We start from the raw sequence: 10,188 nt of genomic DNA on the forward strand, positions 1-10,188 counted from the left end.
ATGTCCTGTCACTTCCCACAGCTGGCAGGAAAAATATGCAAGGACATATGGCAAGGGATGACCTCTCCAACAGAAACAAAATCTGGATGAGGTTGACTTCTTGCAACCCATCTGGAAATGTTTGGGGTGTGCTGAATGCTAGGCAAACATTTCCGTGCCTTCGAATTGTGGGGTTTAATAATAAAATTTCAAAACAATGCAACAATGCAAACAATCTCATCTTCATTTTAGAGCTATATGTGAATCTAGAAGAAACTGGAATATATTGGAAAGTTCAATTTCTCTCTTTGTCTCCATGTTCTAGGTGTGAACATTTGGGGCCTGCTTCAGCAAGGTCGAGAGAGGCACATCTGTCTGTCTGTACTGGAAGCCAAAAGCCCTAGGATTCCTTCAACAATCGATTGTTCTTATGTCCCCATGAGACAGACAAGATGGCTTTGCCTTTAAAACTGTGTGATTGTCTACCTTGCCGTGGGCTGGAAACGAGACATCTGCCAGGAGTATCTTTAGTATATTAGGTTTACTTGAAGAAACACACTTCCTGCCTAAGGCTAAACACAGCTGTACTGAGTTTCAATGCACCTTCTTCTACATCCACGCCAAACAGCTGATCCACTGGTTGGAGCCTCACTCCTGTGAGTGCTGTTGTTCCAATTTTGGGTATTAAAAGAAAAACAATTTCCAGAAAGGCTTTTCTTTGAAATATCATTTCAGTGAAATTAAATACATGGAAGTAAAGTGAGGTCATGGTTAAAGTTTGCAAAAAAATAAAAATAATAACTTTCCCAAGTTTTTTGTAAAGAGAACTAATAGCGGCTTAAAATTAGAGAGGATTTTTTTTTTTCTGTGAGTCAACTATATTCTTCAGTGATTCTTATTTTTGAGGGGTAATGCATTTTATGGCCTATATAAAATCTCTCCCAAATGCCTTTAAAAGCCTTAAAATATATGTCCCCATGTCCTGATAGTGAAGAAAGCAAATGTTCAATCAAGCATGCAGTTTCTTATTTATTATGTGATTCCCAAATTCTATTCCCTGAGCAGGTCTAATGTAGACAGACATAAAATATGAATCATTTTTCCCTTATGATTTTTGCCCATACACTTTTCTGTTACAACCCAGGCACCATTAAACCATGCATTTATGCCACAGAAACTATTTAGACTCTCACAAAAAAATGTGTCCCACCCCCCACCATCAAAAACAGTTGTTGGAAGGTAATTGAAGACCTCAGCCAGGACTTGAGTGATCAGGCCTAGGAAGTGACCCTGACAGTCTGTAGTGCTTTTCCCACATTTGATGATTGTTCAACAGTAGAGGTCTAAGAGGCTAAGAAACTGAGTGTGAAGTGATAGTTAAGAGGCTGGAGAGCCTAGCTGACTGTTTGGCACTCTCACAGGGCTGAAATGACCTAATGAGAATTTGGGTCCCAGGAAGGAGATGGGACCTTGGTGGGGACCCTGGAAGGGCCACCCCTAGGAGTCCAAATGAATAAAACATAGACCAGCTGTCATGAAACCTAAAACCTGCTTTGAACTAGCTTAGTCCCAAACCAGATGAAGGCGGTCTGCTCTTACTCCAATTGTGTGCCATAAAGTCAAAGTCACTACTCTCTGGAGGCAGATAAAAGTTTACTAGGCATGCCATAAGACAAGACAACACAAGACTAAATGAGAAAGACCAAGAAAAAAACAATAGAAACGTACATAGATATTATAGTCCTCAGGTAGAAACTTTTTTTTTTTTTTGAGGTGTAGTCTCACTCTGTCACCCAGACTGGAGTGCAGTGGTGTGATGTAGGCTCACTACAACCTCAGCCTCCCATGTAGCCGGGATTACAGGTATGTGCAACCATGCCCAGCTAACTTTTTTAACGGGGTTTCATCATGTTGGCCAGGCTGGTCTTGAACTCCTGACTTAAGGTGATCCACCCACCTAGGCCTCCCAAAGTGCTGCGATTACAAGTGTGGGCGACCATGCCAGGTGAGTATTTTGCCACAATTTAAAATAAATTTTCTTTTTTTTTTTTCTTTTTTTCAAGTTTGTTCTCAGACTATATTCACAAAGTTCCACGGCAGCTTACACTTCTGTAGGCCTTGTTGACAGTGCCGGCTTTTAGATACTGATGATCTTCATCTTTTTCTTATCTCCTCGGTAGAAGAATGGGATGCAGGAGGTGCTGCCTAAGACTGGGCGCTCCTGGGCATTCTTCCTTCCACCAAGCAGCTGCATGATCTGCTGTGCAGTGCGGTTGTCATGGGAATAACCCTTCCCGGCCTCTCGTGCAGGCTTCACGCTGCCAGGGTGGCTCCTATCAGAAAGGTCTTTGGAGGGAGGGAGGCAGGGCTCTGAGCACCGCTCCTCCTGCATCTTCTCCTCCTGCTCTCCCATCCTCTCCTTCTCCCGCATCTTCTCCTCCTGCTCTCCCATCCTCTCCTTCTCCCGCATCTTCTCCTCCTGCCCCCGCATCTTCTTCTCCTCCTCCCGCATCTTCTCCTCCTGCCCCCACATCTTCTCCTGCTTCTGCATCTCCTCTTCCTTCTCCCGCAGCTCCTTTTCCTGCTCCCGAAGCCTTTCCTACTGTATCCACATCTTCTCCTCCTCCTCGCGCATCTTCTCATCCTGATCCCACAGCCTCTCCTCCTTCAATCGCAGCCTCTCATCCTGCTCCCGCATCTGCTCCTCCAGCTCGTGCATCTGCTCCTCCTGCTTCCACATCTGCTCCTCCACCTCTCCCATCTGCTTCTCCTTCTTCCACATCTGCTTCTCCAGCTCACGCAGCTCCTTCTCCTGCTTCCGCATCTGCTCCTCCTGCTTCCTCATCTGCTCTTCCTGCTTCTGCATCTGCTCCTCCTGCTTCCAAATCTTCTCCTCCTTCTTCCGCATCTGCTCCTCCAGCTCGGGCCTCTGCTCTTCCTGCTTCCACGCCTGCTCCTCCTGCTTCTGCATCTGCTCCTCCTGCTTCCTCATCTGCTCCTCCTGCTTCCGCATCTGCTTCTCCAGCTCACGCAGCTCCTTCTCCTGCTTCCACAGCTGCACCTCCTGCTTCCTCATCTGCTCCTCCTGCTTCCGCTCTGCTCCTCCTGCTTCCTCATCTGCTCCTCCTGCTTCCTCATCTGCTCCTCCTGCTTCCGCATCTGCACCTCCTGCTTCCGCATCTGTTCCTCCAGCTCATGCACCTCCTTCTCCTGCTTCTGCAGCTTCTCCTCCTGTCTCCACATCTTCTTCTCCTGCTCCCACATCTTCTCCTCCTCCTCCCACATCTGCTTCTCCTGCTGCCACAGCCTCTCCTCCTGTCTCCACATCTTCTCCTCCTGCTCCCAAATCTTCTCTGCCTGCTCCCACATCTTCTCCTCCTGCTCCCTCATCTGCTGCTCCTGCTCCTTCATCTTCTTTTCCTGATCCTGCAGCTCCTTTTCCTGCTCCCACATCTGCTCCTGCTGCTCCCACAGCTCCTTTTCCTGTGCCCACAGCTTCTCTCCTGTCTCCGCATCTTTTCCTCCTGCTTCCGTATCTTCTCCTCCTGATCCTGTAGCTTCTCCTCCTGCTTCCGTATCTTCTCCTTCTGATCCTGTAGCTTCTCCTCCTGCCTCCACATCTTCTCCTCCTGCAAAGTGTTGGTTTGAACCTGAAAAGGAAATAGACTCATAAGCTAGCTATATAAATGTAATCTATAAAATAACAGTTTTCATCTATGATTCTTTAAAAATAAATTTTAAGCCCTAACCCTGAGGTTCTGATTTCCCAGACAGGTCCCCACTTTGTAGATTTTTAGCACACTCTAGAGGATTCTATGGTGGGACCAGAACAAGGACCCAAATTTTCCAACTCTTGGCTGGACCCTCCCCATACCCTGCATGATCCCTAGACCATGGTCCCAGCTGGATGGGGCTCCCACAACCCTGAGGGCTGCAGTCTCTCACCTGTGGCAGCAGGATTTTGTCCTTCTCCAGCTTCCTTTTTAGCCCCTTGATGTGGAGCTGGATCTCAGACTTTTCAGATTCTACGAGTCGAAGTTTTTCTTGTAGTTTGGCATTTTTCTCCTTCAGCTCCTCATTGGTTATGCTATAGCCAGAGGCAGTAGAGAAAGGAATGAATGAAGAACAGAAAGGACCACTTTGGTGATCGACCCTCTACCCTCACCCCACAACCACAGAATCATGGCACTGGAAGGGACCCCAGGAATTAAAAGTCCCAGGTGGCAGGCCAGAGAGAGGACATGAGTTGCCTGAGGCTACCCCATGAGTCAGTGGCACAGGCGGCACTAGAGCTTCCCTGCACACACATGAAAACCTGTATGAGCCACTCACCATGCTTACCTGTACCCCCCACCTCCCAGCACACCACCCCCACTAAGGGCTCCCAGACCTCCCATCCCAACTTCCCCCATCCTACATGTTCCTATACAGCTCCAGACTCATGGTGTCCCTCTCATTTGTTAACTCCTCGATGTACTGCAAATAGAGAAAGGTCAAGTCAGGATAGAGCAGGCAGAGGAGCAGCTGGCCGACCAGTAATGACAGCTACAGTGACTACTCCACAGTAACTCTTGCTCCCTCTCAATCACACCCGACATGTTCTCAAGACATTTCCAAGCCCATGGTCTCATTTGTTTTCCTTTCTTTCTTTCTTTTTTTTTTTTTTTGAGATGGAGTTTCTCTCTTGTTGCCCATGCTGGAGTGCACAGGCACGATCTCACCTCATCGCAACCTCCGCCTCCTGGGTTCAAGTGATTCTTCTGCCTCAGCCTCCTAAGTAGCTGGGATTACAGGCATGCACCACCGCACCTGGCTCTCACTTGTTTTTCAAAGAACTCAGTAAGGCTGGAAGGGACACGGAAAGAGATTGAATTGATAGCTGGCTAACAGGGGCCCAGAGAGATCAGATAATATTGCTATTCCTATTACTCTTATTACTACCACTGTTGGAACCTTTATTGAGTGCTTCACCAGGCACGATGCTAACAATCCCATTTAATCCTCACAACCTCCATAGGAGATGGTTACCATTATTATCTCTATTGTGTAGATGAAAAACATGGGGTATTAAAGGTTAAGTGCTGCCTAAGATCACTTAGAGCTGGGATTTCAAAACCCAGGTATATCTGATTCTCTAAGCCCATTCTTTCACTGGGGGTAGGGACACAGATAAGGAGAAGGAAATTAATCCTTTGTTGATTTTTGAAAGAACGATACATTGGCATAGTCCAAACCTCAGAAGGTACAGAAGGGAAAAATCTCCCCCCAACACTGTTCCTATCTCCTGAGTTTTTACGAATCCTTACAAACATGTTTTATGTATATTACCATAATACATACACACACACATGTATGTGTGTTCCCTCTCTCTACACAAATGGTAACATACTAAAGATACTCTTCTGTACTTTCATGGTACAAGTACCCTAACCCCCACCTAGGATTTGACCAAGGGTGCAGCCAAGTATGGGCAGGGTGGGCACTTGGCCTCGGAGCTCTGTGTCCAGTGCTTGCTCCCCACAGCACCCCACAACTCACCCACAGCAGCTGACTCAGCCCTAACCTGCCTCTAACAACCACACACAAAAGCAGCAAGAAATGGCCCATGCTGTCTTCTGGGCAGGACACTGCATCCTGCAGAAGGGACCTTTAGGCTCATTCCTCTATCTGCAAAGCTGGGCTCCCATGGGACCGTGCAGGTGATTGGACTCACCCTGTCTGCCTTCTTGTGCTGTATGGACACAGAGGAGAGAGCCGGCTGTAACTCTCCTTCAAAGTGCCAGGAATGATGCAGGTGGTCTGCCAGATAATGGGACTCTCCTGGAATGAGAGAGGTTGAGATGCGGCCCAAAGGACTCCCCCAAAGGCCTGTGAAAGTGCGAGGTTGAGGGATGATGGGGTGCCCAGATTCCCACCTTCAAATTTCCCGGCAGCATCCTGGCTGTAGTAGAGCACTGTCTCCAGTTCAATTTTCTGACACATAAGGATTTCTATGGTATGATCCTGGGCCTTTGGGAGAAAAGACAAGCAAGTGCTGAAAGAGAAGCAAAGAAACCTCATCCAGAGGACAGGAGGGAACTTCACCCCCTCCACTCACCTCTAGCTGCCTCCTTAGGGCTGGCTGGTGTTGATGGCTCGCCTTCTTTTCCTATAGGAAGAGGAAGAAAGAGCTCCTACTAGGGGGAGGCAGAGACCCAGAGCAAGAGACATGCCCCCAGAATGGCCCCCTGCCCCAGGACAGGCCCACCCATGGGACCAGGTTATCAGGGACCCTGTGGAGATGGGGTGGAATCTGGGAGGTGAGCCTTCCTCCCCAGGCTGGGAGTAGGCAAGATGAGACTGGGGCCTCTACATCTGAGTGCCCCCCAAACCCAGCAGTCATGTCATGAGCAAAGAAAGAAACCATGTTACTTCTTTCAGCTGAGCTCGGTTCTGTTGTTTCTGTGGGGAGAGTCAAAGGAAGGTGACTGAGGGTGGCCCCCTCGACTCTATTCCTCAGGCCAGGAAGCAGTCGGCAGGGGTCAGGAATGGATTTTAAGGGCAAAGTTCTCAGACCCAATGGGAACATGAACTGGTCAACTCTCCTCAACTCCCAAAGAAGAAGGATTTGGGTCTTTGTTGGTTTTTGCCCACAGCCGCGGAACTCAAAGTCTGAAACTAGATTCTCTTGAAAAGACAGTAACAGAAACCTTCGGAGATGGAGTGTGAGAAAAGCCCTCCCTTCTGCCAGCTTGTGATTTAGAAAGGTGCATTCATTCAGCAAACGTTGAGCACATACGGGCCAGGGACAGCTCCTCACAGCAGGGATAGAGGTCAGAAAAGGCAGAGAGGAGCCCTTGGCCCCGAGGTTTCCATTCTAGTGGGCCTTTAACTGTCGGGCTCTCAGAGCTAACAGAAACCTCTGATACTCTCTAACTCTACCTCAGGAAATGCAAGCCCAAGAAGGAGAGTTTACAGCAGGCCCTGGACTAGGGATTAACATAAAAACACAATGATAAATCTCATTTAAACTTCACAAATACAAGTAAAACAATACCACTCCTGTTTTACAGATGTGAAAAGAGAGGCCCAAAGAGCTCAAGCAATTTGCCCTAAATCATATCCCTAGGAGATGGAGAGGTAGGATTCAAACCCAGAACTCTTAACCAGTACCTGGCAGTTCTTCCACAATCTTAACAATTACCCTCCACCACCCCTTGGGCCCTCTGTCCCCAAGGAGCCTGGCCAACCAAGACTCACTTCCTCAGGTGAGTGGCAACCATCAGAAGTGGTTGTCTCAGGGTTAGTGCCATTATTTATTTTCTTCTTTTTGGCGTCGCTTGCTCCTGCACCAACACTAGGGCTGGTCTGGGCATGATGGTCTCTCAACTGTGGAAAGGAAGAGCAATGATACTCATGAGAACTACAAGATCCTACAGTCACATCTTGCTTTACAGTTTATACTAAATACTCTTATAGACCATCTGATTTAATGCCACCAACTGTAGGAAATGTTGTCACAATCACTTAGTGACTGAGAGAGATTGATACCATGGCTGAAAAAAAAGGCAGTAATGGAACTTAAACTCAGTTTTCTGACTCTGAGCTCTGGGATTTTGCCACAAATCAGCAGCTGCCAGGGACCAAAACCAGAGGCAGAGGTAGAAAAGCAAATATTAAGCAGGCAGGAACTGTACACTCTGTGGTTTAGAGTTATTCACCCTCACACGTCTGTCAGTGTTAAGAAGTACACCAGTACCTCTCAAATCTTTACATCAATGTATCCTCATGGCAGAAGGCAGCCTTTCTGTTAAATCCGGGAATTTAGCAGAAAGAGGACAACCCAAGCCTCATTTCAGAGAGAAGTCTTGTATACTCTTATAAATCTATGTGACTTTCATCCCTAAGTACATTAATGTTTCATCTCTCAATAGAATCAAGGGAAACTGATGCTTCAGAAAGATGCCCCATATTTATCCTGTGGCACTCAAAGTACCCCAGGTTGAGATGAGATGAGGAAGACTCAAGCTGTCAAGTCCAGTTTCCCAAGATCTGTTCCACAGAAGATAAGCAGATCTCACTCCAGAAACCAGTGACTGAGGGGCACTCTGGTCCCAGAACAATGGAGAATTCAAATCTGAGGTGCAGAACTCAGAAAAAATGTTAAAGTGTCTCTGGAGAGTAGAAGCCTGGGAGAAAACCCAACCCAACCCGTTCTCCCATTGCCACCCAGAGACACTGTCAACATGTGGAGCTCATGGGGGAGGTGTAGGCTTTTCACACTGTCAACGTCTGTGGTAAGGAAGTCAGGCAGCCTGAAACCTCTCTCTTCTAGGTCCCACGGTCCCCATTCCCCTTCCAGCTGGAAACCTGTGCTGCAACCAGAGGAAACAGAAGTGGGCAAGAACACTTAGGGGACTGGGTCCTAAGACCAAAGGGCAGTCTTGTGGTAGTAATGACAGTTTGTAGAGGGACTGTGACATCACTACATTCCACTCCTCGGTGGAGTGGCGGGGGTGGGGGGGACACATGAGTGCAATGCCCAAGTGGCCGCATTGAGACTGGGGAGGGGGGGGTCACAAAATTGGGACCCATGTCCTTGGAGACATGACCCCAAAGAGCCCCGGGAGGTCAGGCTTGGGGCGGCAGGAGGTGAGGGCCAAGTAAGGAGCAAGGAGCCCCAGGAGTCACATCCCCAAAGTCACCCTGTGGCAACTGGTGAGGGCAGGTTCTGGGGCACCCAGGTCCTTGGAGATGTGAGCCCAAAGAGCCCAGGGAGGTCGGGTTTGGGGTAGCAGGGGGTAAGGGCAGAGTATGGAGTTGGAAGCCCCGGGAGTCACCTGCTCAAAGTCACCCTGGGGTGCCAGGCAGGGCAGGGGCAGGACTCATGTGGGGGTTGGGCTGACTGACAAGATTTTGGTGTGGGGATCCCAGAGGTACTGGGGGGGCCCAGCCCGGTGTGCCTCGGGAGTGGCACAGACTGGCATCAGCTCAGCTGTCAGAGGGGGCCTCAGCTTGGGTTAGGGTGCTTGTGCGTTTACCTTTTCCTTAGCCTCGGCCAATTTGTTCTGTCGGGTTTCTTTGGACATCGTGGGTTGGGTAGGGAGGTGGGGGTGGGTAGGGGGGTGGGGATGGGTAGATGAGTGGGGGTGTGTAGGGAGGTGGGGGTGTGTAGGGAGGTGGGGGTGTGTAGGGAGGTGGGGGTGTGTAGGGAGGTGGGGGTGGGTAGGGGGGTAGGGATGGGTAGGGAGGTGGGGGTGGGTAGGGAGGTGGGGGTGTGTAGGGGGGTGGGGGTGGGTAGGGGGGTGGGGATGGGTAGGGGGGTGGGGGTGGGTAGGGAGGTGGGGGTGTGTAGGGAGGTGGGGGTGTGTAGGGAGGTGGGGGTGGGTAGGGAGGTGGGGGTGGGTAGGGAGGTGGGGGTGGGTAGGGAGGTGGGGGTGTGTAGGGAGGTGGGGATGGGTAGGGAGGTGGGGGTGGGTAGGGAGGTGGGGGTGGGTAGGGAGGTGGGGGTGGGTAGGGAGGTGGGGATTGTCAGGGATGTGGGGTTGGGGCCACATCAGCATGATCCAGGTGAGGACAACTATACACCTCCAGTCACCTCTACGTCGCTGTGTGACTGAGCCAGAGGAGGCGTAACCAGGGCTGCACTAGAATGCAGAATAGGGGCGTGGCCTTAATGCTTGAAGCCCATTGGCCAATGAGAAAGATGAAAGGAAAAGGAGTTGTGGCCAGACAGCAGCGTGTCATGAAGGACCTGTGTGGTCACAAGGAAAGCTGCCCATGCAACTGCTGTCCCCATCCACTCCAGGAGAGGGGCGGGGCTGGCTTTCACTTGAAAAACTTTAAAACTTTATTACCTCAGTTGAGGTACAAATCCTATTAAAATGGAAATTTTATAGTGTGCTTGATGATTGATAAAGCAGACTTTAGTATCCAACATTCCAATAAGATAAAGTAATCACAATGTTTTCTCTTTTTTGGAAAAACTTTCTCTTATTCTCCTACATTAGTGTTAAGTTAAAAAAAAAAACAAAAAACAAGAAACATGTCTAATATCTTTAAAAACACAAAGCTTTTGAGCCCGGCGTGATGGCTCATGCCTGTAATCCCAGCACTTTGGGAGGCTGGGGTGGGTGGATCACCCGAATTCAGGAGTTCAAGACCAGACTGGCCAACATGATGAAACCCTGTCTCTACTAAAAATACAAAAGTAGCTGGGCATGGTGGCAG

The 10,188-nt window shown here is 49.2% G+C and overlaps 1 pseudogene; it reads right to left on the reverse strand.

Moving 5' to 3' along the window:
* Window positions 1-2,001: 2,001 nt before the first annotated feature.
* Window positions 2,002-9,606, reverse strand: LOC100462293 (golgin subfamily A member 6-like protein 26; annotated as a pseudogene).
* Between the last annotated feature and the right edge of the window lie 582 nt (window positions 9,607-10,188).

Source organism: Pongo abelii, chromosome 16 (assembly GCF_028885655.2).
Source record: "Pongo abelii isolate AG06213 chromosome 16, NHGRI_mPonAbe1-v2.0_pri, whole genome shotgun sequence".
Lineage (NCBI taxonomy): Eukaryota > Metazoa > Chordata > Mammalia > Primates > Hominidae > Pongo > Pongo abelii.